Raw genomic sequence first — 10,472 nt, 5'->3', positions numbered from 1 at the left:
AGTTTTATAATTATGCTCTTTTAACTCTCTTAAGCCTTGCACCACTTCAGCAATGCAAATTGATTAGTATATATTAATTCTGTGGTTAATATGGGTTTTTCTGTTCCTGTATGTTATTTATGTCAATATAAACCAGAAAGGGAATCCAGCCCAAGGGTCTTGTATCATCCTTAAATTCCTCCTCCTCCTTTTTTTGCAAATTAGAATAACAATGCCACAGTCTTGAATAACATTGTATTTTTTTGTTCATATAAGCTATACTCATCTTCCCTAGCCATAGGGAGATTGAAGCTGAAAGAGAAACAAAATCCAATCCTCGTCACATTTCTACAACAGTAAGACCCCCAGACAGATCGTTCTGGTATTCTGATGCCCAGCTTTTTTCCTGTCCTGGATGTGACTCTTACCACCCCAGCATAGTTGCAGGAAGTGGCATATGTTGAGCCAGACTTTTCTGAATGTCTGACTCTCCTTCTCACCTCTCTTCCCACATTTCAGTTCAGTTAATGTATGAATACAACAAACACTGCAATGATTAGGGCATCTTACTGTATTCACAAATTATTACAGAGCAATTCCAATTTCAGTGTTGGTAGAACGGGTAAGTAGTCAGAAAGAATAAAGTAAATGACCCTGCTAGTGTGAGCTGAAGCTCACTGTAGTCAGTATACTCACCTAACAGATAAATACTGAGTAAGATAAAGCCTGTGTAGAAACTGGACTTAGGGAGCTTTTTTAGCTTTGCTGTCACTCTGGATGAGATAGCACCATAGGTTAGAAGGGTGAATTGAAATCATTGAAAAGATGGATACTGTCCATGGCATATTTCTCTGAAGATGTTCTTTATTCTGTTTCCCCGAGTTGGGAGAGAAGATCTCTAGTATTTGTCTGCCTACTATTGTATTGCCATTGACTAGTCATGAGTATTTACGGTTTTCAGTTATTTGCTTCTTCATTCACTGGAGCCATTTAGGGCTTCCTAGTAAATCCACCAAATAACATGAGGAACCAGAGGGCATGTCTGAACTCTGAAATTTTGCTGGCCTGGCTGTCAGCTGGGAATGTGAGCAAAACATACCCACTAGCCAGCATAGCCATGATGACCAAAGCTCTGAGGCACATACAAAAATGCAGATAGCCAAATATTCTTAGGCTGTGTCTCTGGAGAAGTATTACAACTGGGCTTGGAGAAGACCCCTTCTGCTGATGTAAAGTGCATGTCTTTTTTGGGTCATTGCCTGTCTACTTACAGTGACAAGAATTTTAGTGTAGACAAGGCCATTTGATATTTTCTTCTTGATAATATGTTTCCTTCCAGCTGAAATACTCCAGCTATTTGGATGAAAATTGTCTCTCAAACAAAGTAGATGACAACATTTCTTTCCCTAAACATTTTTAGTAGTGTGGAAGAGACATGATGGAGGGCACAGATGGAAGAACAAGTTACATAGGGAAGGTTAGTGGGTGATCTCCCAGAATGTCAGCTTCTCCACAGTAAGCCCCAGGACACCCTCTTCTCTGTTTCCATAGAGCAGATGCAAAGTAACCGAACCCTTTTTTTCCTGAGGATAAACCACTTCCATGTGCATCTGGTTGAGTGTGAGGGATGGGAATATGCATACAGACAATTATGATGGAGTAGAAGCCTTGTAAATTTATACCCAAACTTACCCCCTGGTAACTCATTCATCTGCCCCTGTCTTGACAGGATGCATGTGAAATAGCAGGACAATAAAAGCTGTTGTTATGCTGAAAGATGTTAATAGCTGGCCTCAGGGTGAGCTGGGTTTCCAAGACAATCAGTGATGACACAGATAACGAGGTGGAAGCATTAGGCTCTGAAGAATGAACAATCAAGCCTTTATTTTGTAAGGTAAAGATACACGGGGGTGTCTAAAGGTGTAGGTTTTATAGGATTTTATTTTTATGGAAAGGACTTTGTAAGGGAGTGGTTTATCTGAAGTACTGGTTACACATAAGGAAATATATGGCAAACATAGTTATACAAGACTATACCTTACGGGGAGAAGGTCTAAAGGCATGCTCAAGGGCACTGGGCATAGCGCCTTCTGTACCTTACACAGTGCAGCGCTCAACCTGTCTGCCACACTGCAGCATCACACTGGGAACAAAAGGAGACGACTGTCAAAGAAATATCACATTTAACTACTTTGGTATCCTTTGGGTGGTTAGAGATGTTTCAGTAAAACTCCTGTCATAAAATTCAGTCTTTCAGAAAGGGAGGCCGTGATATAGATCTACCCTCTCTAAGGAACTGATACACAGTGAAGCTCCCTTTACTTTCTGTTTCTTTTTGCCTGTTCTGTTTACACAACCCCCTGTCTCACAGTCCTGTAACCACAGGACTGGTTGGGAGGGTATGGTTATAGGGCTGCTGCTGTTTTGTGATAATTCCTAGTCTAAATTTGGATCAAGTTGGTTTTGTCTGAAAATGCTGTCTTTTCCAAGGTGATGCTTTTATGAAAGGACTTAGGAACAATCAACTAGAAGGGATCTATCTACTCCCATGTATGTAGGCAAACATACAAAAGCGTTCAGAATTTTGAGTGTTCTAGTTTAAATTTAGATGTTTAAAAGTCTCTAATCTAAACAGCTGTGTAGATTCGCTCTATAGTTAGGAAGGAATGAGACTTTCAGTGATCGATCCCATTTTTCTTGGAAGGCTATATTAGGATAAGACAAATGGTCCTTGGGAGGTGTTTCTCTCTCTGTTGCCTACAATAGAAACCAAGACCTCTTGCTGGGTTATATGCCTAAACTCAGTTGAGAAGAATACCATCCAGAGTTCAGCAGAGTTGACAGAAGTTTTACTCGATGAGCCCCTGTATATTTCCCAGCATCTATACCACAGTTGTAAAGGACAATAACCACAACTACACTGTGCCACAGAAAGAAAGCAAGGATATCCTAAGGGAAAAATGCACAGATAATCCTAGGAAGTGCTTACTTGCACCTCAATTTGGACATGTGACCAGCAGCAAGATGATGAGTGAGTAAGCAAGAAACCTGAGCTTTCTAAGGTGGTGCTAGTTGTCATAACTGAGACCTACTGCTATGACTCAGTAGGCAAACTGGCAGCATATCAGAACCTTTGAAGGATTAGCACACTCCAGAAATGCCAGTTCCCAAAGTTGCACAGGTGACTAACAGATGTGGAATAGCGCACGTTTTGATCATAGCATCCATAATATAGGTAAAGCCATTTGTTTATTTTAGCTTTCATGTTCTTCTTGCCCTGCTGTCCTCAAAACAGATAACTTAGATCAAGCTACTTAATCCCATGGTGAAACAAAAATGTAACTTTTGTGATTAATACCTGTGAAAAGTCAGAGTGACATGGTTATAAAACCGTAAAGGTTCAGGTTCCTTCAGGGAAATCTAGTTGCACTCACTTTGTTGTCAGAATAATGAGGCCTCTCTTGTGTGGTCATGGAGTTAATGCATTTGATGCAGGTAGAATGATTATCAAATCATAGTGACCTCTCTGGAAGGAGACTAAAAGGAAAACTTTTCAAAGATGGGTGGTCTTACATACCTAGAGGACACATCCTTATGGATTAAATGTCCAGAAAATGATGATATTCTGTAATTCCACACTGTGTCTGAGAGATACCACACCACTCTATGGCAAGGCCCTGAGCCTGTTCCTTTGTAATTACCCCTGATGGTGCATGTATTTTTCTTTAACATAGATTAAGGCAAAATTCAATGCATATGTTCCTTGGATTGTTAATGCCACTGGGGTTAATGGGTACATAATTAGTGACGTCTAACTCAAATGATCAGATGTTATGTATTTGGTGATTTTGCTTTCAGCTTTCATTACATCTGATGAATATGGACAGATGCAGCTGCTATTTTTAATGAAATATCAGATATTCTGGCTGATGTAGGGATCTAAGAAAGCCCTTCTACTCTCCTTCTTTCACTTCTCCTTTCACTTTTTGTCTGTACTGAGGATATTACCTCACAGGTTTAAGTATTATATCACCATGCTAGATACATATTATTGGCTGATTCCTGGTGGTGAGTTCCTGGGACTGGCTGTTGCTGCTCTGGAAGAGAATGCACATACATTTTTGGCCAAAGCAGTGGTAAAGATGGAGAAACACAAATGTACTGAGGGTTGAGGTTTCAGATCAGGTGAAGAATTTGGACTTCATCAGATTCACTCAATGTTCCTTGTGCTTCAATTCACCCAGAGAGAAAAGTAGCAATCACACTGGGAAACAGATGCCAGCTCTTGGAGCAGGCCAAGCAAAGGACAACAAATACAAAATAAGTAAAGACAGAGAGTATCTAATGGGTGGCAGACAGTTGCTTACAAAATGGTTGAGTGTCCAGTGTTTCTAAGGTAGTAGTTAGTCACAAGTGGTCTCTTCCCAATACTGAGCAAAGTGATCATTGGTGCTGCCATGTTCTACTGTCCAAGCAAGAAAACATAACATTTGCCCATCTGTTAAACAACAAACATGAGATCTTGCAAAATCAATGAGTTAAACTCAGATTGCTAAACATGCAGCAGCTTAATACTGTGCAGTGAAATGCATTCATACCCCCTCAAACAAAGAAACCGAGCTAAAGGGAAGTAGGTCCCAATGCCAAAACTGAGGGCGCTTTAATTCATTCTTGCGAATGACCCTCACTGACCCACACTTCCTCCTTTCCTAAGTGCTTTCCTAAGTGTTGGCTCTTGAAGTAATTATGGGAGGACTTTTCACTGGTAGTAGGAGAGGGATACATCTCACTAGAGGCACCTATGAAAACATGGTAGGAACTACCGAAGGAAGGAAAGGGGGTTTAGATATGTGAAGCCCACTGAGAAGAGATTGACGCATGTGAAGAGACTGCAGTATTTTAAATTAGATGGAAAACACTAGTGATGAGATTCATGTCACCTTACTTTAGATGTCTGCTACAGACATGTCTGGCTGTGCTCAGTAGCTAAACTTTCTTCAAAGTCATCAAACACAATTTGTCTGGACTAATTCGGATTTCTACATTAGGGTAAGATGAATCATAGCCTAGAAACTGCTCTTTCTCTCCACTGGCCGTTGTCAGTGTCTAGTGCAAATGAAGACATCTGCATTGAAACTATCTATGTCTGAGGAGCTGAATCTGGCCCCATAAGAGCAAGAGCAAATTTTCCTGTGCAAATCCTAGTCTGAGCATTAGGATACTGCTTCCTCTTTCAGCACAACGTGCCTGTATAGCCATTTCTACACTCCCAGAAGACTAATTATTACAAAAATTCTCTGTCATTGCTTTGCAACGGTCCATAGCTTAACTAATTTAAAAATGCAAATGAATGCTAAATTGCAGTTGAATCTGAAGCATCTCCTTTTTTCTCTCTCTATTTTCTGTGCTGGGAAAGGAGAGATACAGCAGACGTTAAATGCTGATGGTGGAAATCAATCTTTTAGATTTGAAGTAATTTTGAATTAAGTCCCAGTGCCAGGGATAGTGACATCATCAGAGCTGTTCAATTGATCCATGAAGAGGAATGGCTTGGACTTGATCCTCCCTTTGTCCTTAAACAGAGAAACAAATGCTGCAGTCTTCAGTTCTTTTCACTGGGGTACTTTCATACCCAAATGATCTCAAATGTTAGGAAGAGGCAGTTCAGGAAGAGCATAAGCAAATGCATGAGCTAAAACACATCCCTTCATACTGCCACTGTTCCGATGTTTCAAGCTAGAGTTCTGTTTTGCACTTGCATGTGGGTGACAAATGCTCAGGTGGCTACCAGGACTTAGCTGATGGGATGTTACTTCTGAAGCATCTGTAACAACTAGCTAGTTAACACTAGTTAAGCTGTTGGTACATTCAGACTCCTTGTAGCACCAGCCAAGATTGCCTCATTATCATCTCATGGTACCCCACCTGTCTTTACCCACTGATGTTAACTTCTCTGAGATAGTAACTCCTTTGGGGAAGAGGCTTTGCCATTGGTATATATTTGAGGAGGACACAAACAATTTCTAGCACCATGATTTGTGGTCTTTAGCTGGCAAGATCACATAGATAATAGTAATAACCATTCATGGACAGTGTTGTTGCTTTCCTAATGTCAGCACTGCACTGTAACATCAACACTGCGATTAAGTGCTTGCATGGGGCTCCTGAGTGTAATCGAAAGGCCAGTGACAGGTCCTAGGTTAGATATCGGGACTACTTCTCTCCACTATTGGTATATGGCTTAAGAGTCTTGTGATCCAAACCACTTAGCCCTCTCTTAAACACTGATCTCCTTGTAGTATAACTGAGTTAGGTACCCAGAGAAGACAACTTGAAAAAGGAGCCCTTTGCGCTTCAGGGTTATGGGTAATAGACATTCTTAGGGATTCATCCTCAGCTCATATATTGATGTTAGTCTTCATGATAACTGACATCTTGCTGGGAGAAACATAGCAAATAACAAGAATCACCCCAGAAGGCATCTGTTGGCAGCTCTGTACACAGGGCTACACTGGTGTTCACACAGCTTTTTTCCTATTTTGTGAATTGTTGCAGAGATGAAATTTCATGACTGTTTGTTGACACTTCCAAACAGCAGACAGATTTCTAAATGGGCTCTGCAAAGGCTGTTGAAATTCAAACTCCAGTCCTCCCTGCATCCATCGGTCTTGTACAATCTCATGACATTTAGTGGGCCGATGTGTGGCAGGAGGTAAACATTGTTCTTTGGAGCTATGAGCCCCCCAGTTGCGTCAGATCAGATGCTCACAGACACACACATCTCCTCTCCTGGATCCCAAGCCAGAATAGCGTGTTTTCCCTTTGCAGCCCTTGGGGCTCCACAAGGGAGTGGGGCCAGACTCCTGTATTTCAATTAAGATTCAAACATCACAATGATAGAGTTCTCCTAATCCTTCTACAAAGGTGCGTGTGGTTAATCAAACTGCAGTGCCTCAGGCTCCAGGCTGCTTTGTTTAACATCAGCTTAGTGCCAAGTCTCCCAGGGACATGTTCACCTATTCAGAATGTACAGTGCGTTTCCAGCCCTCACAGAGCGGGACGGCTGTTCTTGACTGTAAGGCAAATGTAGCTGTTGCGTTGCCTAATGTGGGTTTTTAATAGCTGCTGGGAGGAAGGGGAGACCTTGGCCTTCTCTCTGTGCAGAATAGCATTAGGCATATTATTCTGGGTGCAAACGCATTTGTGAGGAAGCACAGATAATTTTCCATGTGGACCAACTGCATTCAAAGAGTGAAGGAGGGAATAAAAGGCAACAAGAGAAATTTTTTTCTTTCCTGCATTTGCCCTCAATTACCCCAGGGATTGTAGCTCCACTAACCCAAGGTTTCTGGCTCTCCATTTCCTGGGAGCAGGGCAGCCTACATTTCCAAAGATGTTGTCTAGTGGGGTTATGTTTTATTGGTGCTCTGTTTTCCCATGTTCCTGAGGGAGAGGGGAGGTCATTCTTGAAAAAAAATCTGAATCTGTCTACCAAAAGGCTGTCCATTGCTGTAAACAAAGCAGTTTTGAGGTTTTTGTGTGCATGCCTGTTGAAGCCCTCAGGAGTATCGTGACAACTAGGGATCACCAGCACATGGTGAAGACAAGGCTTTAATATTTTTCCCAGACGCTCCTCTGGCCTCATGCCTAGATGGAGGGTGACAGAGGAGCTGTTCCCCAGGCTGGAGAAGTCCTCCACAGCCAGTTTTGTCTATTTTACTAGAGATTTGCATTATCAGAGATGCTTTTCTAGGAGTCTTGGTAGCCACATAGGGCACTTAAATCTGGATACATATTCAAGACCAAATCCTGCTCTTGGTGACACCAGTGTAAATCTGAAATTTATTATCTGAAGTGATTATATTAACTTCAAAGTAAGCTCTAGTCTGTAGTAGTAAGAACAAAATGTGACCTAAAATTCACTTCTGGAGGAAAGAAGAAAATTTACACTTTGCAGTAGAAGGGTATGAGAAGGAATAATTTGTATCCTACAACAGTCCCTCAGTGTATGGCCCAAAATGTTGCAGGTCTGTGTGTGTCTTCTCTGCACACATGTGCATGCATACACCTGTAAGAGACTGTCTGCATGAGTACAGTGACTCCCCAGCACATGCACAGCTCTGCCTCTTCAGTGTAGGCAGATATCTGTGTCTTTAGCTGTGTATGAGTGTGTGTCTATGTGTGTAGATCATAACAACCTATCAACATACATTCAGTCTATCACTTGAGCATATGTGCTTATATGTCCCTTATGCCTTAGAGTATGTTCAATGCGTGTTTGGGTGAGAAGGAGTGAAATTGAATCTCCTCTGTGTGTGTGTGTGCATGCATATACATATATATATATATGTATGTGTGTGTGTGTGTATATATATATATATGATGTATGTATGTATTTTTGTGTGCCCATCTCACCTCAGGGTGTTTTTATGTGCTTCTGTGCTAGAAGGCAGCAAAAATAATATTGAAGGTTAATTCCATTTAATTTGGGCAATAAAGAACATCACAGTCACAAGAGATTTGCCACCAGTGTTGGAGGACATTAAGTATTTGGGTTTTTTTAGTTGCAAGATGATAATGTTCTGGTGTAAATGTTTTATAATTATCTCATGAATTATTCACAGCTAACTTGATAACCCAACATTTTATAGGATTATGGTCTCCAGAGTACGAGGAGGGAGGGAAAATTTAAAAATAAATAAATGTGAAGACAGGACCCAGCTGCAACAATGAGAAAGCACTGAGGCCTCTGATTTATTTGCTGTCTGCACTGAAGGAAGGTTTCATTGTTTTATTTGTATTTTTGTGGTGATGAGTTGTAGAATGTGAGAAAGTGGATGAGGTTATTTTCTATATATATAAGGAAAAGAAAGACTGAGGAAGAAACCAAACTCCTTTCACTGCCCATTTAATTTGAAGATAGTGCTTGAATTATTTCACCTATTGTTCTAGAGCTGAGAGGTTCTATTATTGTTGATAACATTTGCATCTGATGAAGCATTCATGAAAAACAGTGTGGATTTTTCTTTATGCATATTTCTGTGCCTTCTTCCTTCCCTTCCCTTCCCTTGCTTCCCTTCCCTTCCTCCTTATCCTCTCCTCTTCTTTCATCCTTATTCTCATTTGCTTACTTTATTCATTTTCCGTGTTTTCTCCTGTGCTGTTCTGTCCCTGTTTCTGTCCTTTTGGGTTTGTCTCTTTTTTCCCCACTGCTCTCTGATTCTTTCACTTCTTTTCATCTTCCAGTGTTTCCTTCCCTCTGTAATTCCCTCTTTGGTTTCTATACTGCTAACAGGATCTCAATGATAACTGCCTAAGTCCGTGGCTATTAACCAAGATCAGCTGAAGAAAGAGTCAGACCAAAAGAAGAGTTCCTGTGATTTAATGAAACATGGTGAGAGCCTCTAGAAGAGTTTTGAAACTCACACCTGGACCTACAAATCTGAATGTCTATCAGGTCTTAATAACCAAAATGCATTGGAAGGAAATACAGTAAATTCATTGCCATACTCCAGAGATCAATGACATAGAAAGCCACTAGAGAAGTCTCCCAGCTTGCCAACTACCAGTGGATTCTAATGCAGAAAATGGAAAACAGCGCTTAATCCCTAGGTGAACAAAGAGTGCCCAAGTCCCTGGGTAAAGAAATGATAGCTAAAACAGGTCTGAGATCTCAAGGGAGATGACCAGGAGCAATGTCTCCACTATGGAGGACAAAAGCTTGGTGCAAACTTCAAGGTCTTCTTTGGGCTCTGGGAAGGGAATGGTGTTGTGTTTGGGGTGCCTGGACAGAAAGTCATCTGAGCTAGCTGGCACCCAGATGCTTAGTTGTGTTGAGGTTTATTGCACTGGAGTTTCTGTAAAGAGTTTTCATCAATCAGTCAGGAATATATGTATTTTTTTGAAGTATCTCTGGGGGTCTGCAGAGCCTGATGGATATGGCTATATATTTCAAAGTGGCAATTTAGAGGGCACTTTGGAGGTGGCTGGCAAAACATAGGTAATTGTAGAAAGATGAAAGCACAGGCAGGACTTTTCGGAGAATGAATTTGAGAATGAGAGTGATTCCACCAGCCTAGTTCATGCATTTATTTAAATTTATGCTATAAAATGAAGAGTAGAGGAAAACCAAAAATTGCACTAATGATTTTTCTTCTCCCCCACCTTTATTTATTAAACTGCTGGATACACCTTCCAGAGGACTTTTTTTTGGCTCAGTGTTTATTATAGCTTCATCAGCCTTGAAATGAGAACTGCAGGCGGCTTGATAAATGAATCAAACAGCTTCTTCTGCCAGAATCAAAGAAGAAAAAGACAGTTTCCATAAAATCTTTTCTTTTAGCATTCCTGTCAACAAGCACTGTTTCCCTCAGACCTTCATTAAAGTGGAACACCAGTATGCCTCAGTGTTGCAGCAAAGGGATTTCTTCATCCAGTTGTGCTCAGAGCAGAAGTTCGTCACTGGGTCATTACTAGAACTCAGCCTGCAGTAA

The sequence above is a fragment of the Apteryx mantelli genome, chromosome 14, assembly GCF_036417845.1.
Source record: "Apteryx mantelli isolate bAptMan1 chromosome 14, bAptMan1.hap1, whole genome shotgun sequence".
NCBI classification, from domain to species: Eukaryota; Metazoa; Chordata; class Aves; order Apterygiformes; family Apterygidae; genus Apteryx; species Apteryx mantelli.
This window is presented reverse-complemented; position numbering follows the sequence as displayed.